At 33.5% G+C, this 4,533-nt stretch overlaps 1 protein-coding gene across 5 annotated transcripts in view; it reads right to left on the reverse strand.

Moving 5' to 3' along the window:
* Positions 1-4,533, reverse strand: part of LOC108969945 (homeotic protein distal-less) — a gene marked incomplete at its 3' end in the record, with an annotated part of 96,018 nt that overhangs the window by 65,779 nt on the left and 25,706 nt on the right.

The following is a 4,533-nucleotide window of genomic DNA, read 5'->3' on the forward strand; positions in this document are numbered from 1 at the left end:
TTTTTTTTTTTTCTTTTTTAGACAAATTGTCAACTAAAAATGCTGGAAATGGAACGTTAAAAAGCTTTCAAAAATCAAACGAGCATTCATTTCATAACACTGTTATAGGAAATAATAGTTCTTCTCAAACTTTGTATTCTAAAAAATATGAAYTGTGTGAAATACTTATTCTTGTCAAGCTAACACCAATGTCAACTAAGCTTGAAGTATTTCGCCTGTCAAACAAAATCAAGTTACTGTAAGTACACACAAATATACATATATGTACATACATACTTATGTGTCTACACAGACAAGTAGTTACAAGTTTGTGGCAACACTCAGGCACCATAAGTACGACTGAAGTGTACAACAAAGTGCATTCAAGTGCAGCACAACCGATAGGCAATGCATTTCCATACCAACGCAACACGCACACAACTAACCGAAGCCCTCAATACACCTGCACACGCACACACGCGAACACTCCACCACATTTTGTAACTGGAATAACGATCGTTATTTCGTTTTGTTTTCGAAAATATTTATTGGTTGTGGGCGTAGGCTTCCTAATTGAATTAGTATGCCACAAGTTACTTAGTTGTTTGATAGCCACAGACTTCGCAGTCGTCTCAGTGACTAGCAATAAAACAACAAAGCACTCAAATCTAGCGACTCAGCGAGTCAACGAGCTAGTCAAACACCACATGCACGCTTACAAAAACACAATAGTTAGCCCAGTCGAATATAAGTGCGGTACACCTCAACAACATGCGAAAAATTTTGCTTGAGCGCAGCTCGTGTGGAAGCCAAGGTGGCGAGGGATCACAAACTCGTTCGTACGTCAGAATATTTGCCATGTTGCAGCGCGTGGGTGTTGCATGTTCTTCACATTCACAATACCACACGATTTTTTATTTAACTATTTTTTTTTATAAATTTTGTATTCCTGTTGTTGTTGTTTTGCGATATGTATGGCGCGACTGTTATGAGATCGCTTTGTTTAGCCAGTCTAGGTAAATAGACAAGCTGGCTGGCTGAATGGCTGGGTTGCAACAGTAGACAAGCCAGCATGATATGTCAGGGTGGTGTTGCAGAATGACTCCCCCTTGTTGTAATRAAGTTTCCATTTCCATAGGGCGCGAGAGATTTTGTGAATTTAGYGTGGGATACACTGCGCGAAATAGTTTTTGTGTGAAGAAATTTCGAATTTCATAAATTTTAATTTCGTGCGTTGGTTTTAACGCATTTTGAAGGAAAATTTTGTGAAATATAGAAAAGCAATGATAAAATTTAAAATAGTGTTGCCACGTGCTTTAATAAATTTTACTTTTTTTAAGCTTTGAATATAAAAACTGCATTTTAGACGGAAAAGTTTTTGAGAAACAAGAAAAAATTAATAAAATCGAAAATAATGTGCTTTAAAAAATTAATTTTTGTTTAAGTTTTCGATAAAAAAAGGATTAATAAGGTTGAAGCATTATTGTTGAAAAGGATTGTTGGAAAAAAAAATATAAAAAAATAAATAAGCTTTCCAGTTGCATTAAAAATAAATTTTTTTAATAAGTTTTAAATTAGAATTTTTTTGAATATAAATCGATTGTTGAATATGGTATGTCATTTATGGTAGTAGCAAACGTAAAATGTTGTTGCAAGCTTGAATTATATATACGCTGCGACAATGTTGATACACTAATTAAATTTTTATTTTTATAAATATTTTTACAAAAATCTATCAAATGCCGCATTGTAGAATTAATGTTGYTTGCGACAATAATTACAGATATAGAATCTAAATTATAATATAAATKTATGAAATTCCGTAGACTGTAGAATAGTTCGGCGGTGCCACCTAATAAAAATTAATTTAATTGTTTCTGTTTTTTAAGATTTAACTATGAAAATAAGTTATTGCTTTGATTAGAAGTACAATGTGGTAGTGTTGCCAGACTAATTCAATTTTTGTTTTTTATAGAAAAATTKCAAAAACCGCATTGTAGATTTAATGTTGGTCAAAATAATAATTACAACTGTAGAAATGCTTGGCGTTGCCACCTGATGGACAAAAAAAACAAGAAGGAAACTGAAATTAATTGTTTCTATTTTTTTAAGACTTAATTARTAAAATAAATATTTGCTTCGATTAGAAGTACGCATTGGCAGTGTTGCCAGACTAATTAAAATTTGTAAGATTTAACTATTACAATTTACGATTTACGACAATCGACGATTGCGATCAAAAATTCTATAAAATATTTAAATATTTTCATAAACAATTTTGAAAAATTATTTTTTAAAAATTTTGAAATTTGGTTTTTTTAAGAAATTTAATAAAAGTTTGAAAAAATTTTAAATACATGGAATTTTTTTTTTTTTTTAAAGAAAATTTCATTTGAAATCCCCTGCTTAATGTATGTAAGTGCCTGTTGTCTGCTTTCTCTGCAAACATATTTGCATTTCTTTACAAACTGCCTAATTTGCACGTTAACCGCATAGCCTCGGGCGAAAACTTGACTGAGAAGAAATTAAATAAAAAAAAAATAAGTTTCTTACACTCTAACTATTTCAAATTTAGACTTAAATACATATATGCAACATACAAAAAATTATATATTATATAAGAAATATAAACTTGACAGCTGCCAATAATGACAGAAGGAGAGCTGTCAAGCTCATACTAAAAAATAATAAGAACCCAAATTTTCGAATTATAAGATACGTAACGTTTTCGAAGTTGCTGAAGCCGCTTTAAATTTAAACGCTAAGGCGCGCACATACACATATAACTGTATACTGGCCGAAGTAACACATACAAATATACTCTTATACTCTGGCATCTTCCTTTAATTCTTCTACATTGACAGAGACAAGCTAATTAGCCGCCRACAATGGCAAAGAAGGCGCCTGCAGCGCGCAGGGGACAACTGAAAAATTGCCGAAATCAATAATTTSTTATTTTTTGTGAAAGTTTGCGCARCCACGCCCATTGCACTGACTCATTAAATGCAACGCCGCCAGGCGTTGAAGGGTTAATATGCAASCGCGAGCGCCAAACGGGGTCCAAGTACACAACAACAGGGACGAAAAAYAAAAAAACACAAACCAAAAGCAAATAGTTACAAAAAATTAATTTATGAGTGCATAAAGGGTGTAACTGCAGCTCCTTGGCTGTCCACTCGTCARCTCGGCTTCTGCGGTAGCTGTGGCGTTACAATTTCAGTAAATTATCGCGCGGCCGCTTGTTGTTGCCATGCTAGTCGTTTGTTTGTTTGTGTTTGTGTTGGTGGTCACTTTCCCAAAGTCGGCTGGTCGGTTAGCCAGGCAGCCAGCTGTCCTCCTGGACTATTTATTTTATTTATAGCTTCTATTTGCTTGTGAATAAAGCAATAAAGAAAGCTAGCTAGCTGGCTACTGAAGACGTCGAGCGCCTTCCATAAATATGTWTTGAGGGAATTTCTAACAATACGAAACGAAACTTTTGTACGATCGATTCGACACTTTCTGTTTAGTTGAACTGCTGCTTTGCTGTCTTTTGTGTTATTTGGCTAAAGTAGTTGCATTGCTTATTGTTGTTGTTAGTGTAGTATTGTTGTTTTATTGCTTCTTGTGGCAGTAATTAAAACCGCCCTCTCGGTTAAGCGAAAGCGGAAGTCGTTTATTGATTGTTTTTTGCGCTCGCATGCGAAGGGCGGACAAATTTATATGCGAGCGCGCTCATATACACGGATAAATATGAATAACATACATATATGCATGTATACACATATACAAATGTTGCAGTTACAATTTTACTTTTTATTTTTATTTTGTATGCTAAATTTTCTTTCTATGCGCTCTATATTTATTAACCATCGCTCGTGTAAATAAAGTTCAGTTTTTAAGATTTGTATTGGCGAACGGGACATTGGCCTTCAGGCGGGCGTGTCCGCTGCGCTGCTAACACTTGGCTTTTGTTTACCTTGATTTAATTGTTCTGTAAACATTTTCTATTTATACGCTTCACAAATTTTTCACACACACATACACTGGCTTACTAGTGCTGTCCCAATAAAGGTTTATTGCAAAAGTACTGCAGAGTTAGTTGGCAGTCTGCAGCTGAAAAATCGATAGCATATAAATTTATGTTCTCATGGTTTAAAGCAGTCATCGTTAACATTAAACGAAGTTAAATTTTGGCGAACTGCTGAGTTGTAAATATGTATAGTTAGTTGCTTTTTTGCTAATATTTTATTCCCTTAGGTAATATTAACAAACAGTATATGTGACCTGGTCTACGGAAAGGGGACTTAGGTGTCAAAAAATCAAATTTCACTTTTTAGTTGAGATGCTTTTTCACGTGATAGAATCCAAAAAGTCATAAGTCATTTCGCACGTTAGATCCCTTTTCGTAGACCAGGTCACATATATATGCTTAAAAATTGTGAAAATTCACTCTTTCAGGCACATATAATTCGATATTTCTCGTTTTAAATTTTTCTTAAATGAAAAAAGTCATGTCCATTATATTTTGTTCAAAAAAATATATTTTTAATATTATCTTTTATTATTTTTATA

This window comes from Bactrocera latifrons, unplaced genomic scaffold (assembly GCF_001853355.1).
Source record: "Bactrocera latifrons isolate USDA-ARS-PBARC rearing strain unplaced genomic scaffold, ASM185335v1 scaffold_27, whole genome shotgun sequence".
In the NCBI taxonomy this organism is placed as follows: domain Eukaryota; kingdom Metazoa; phylum Arthropoda; class Insecta; order Diptera; family Tephritidae; genus Bactrocera; species Bactrocera latifrons.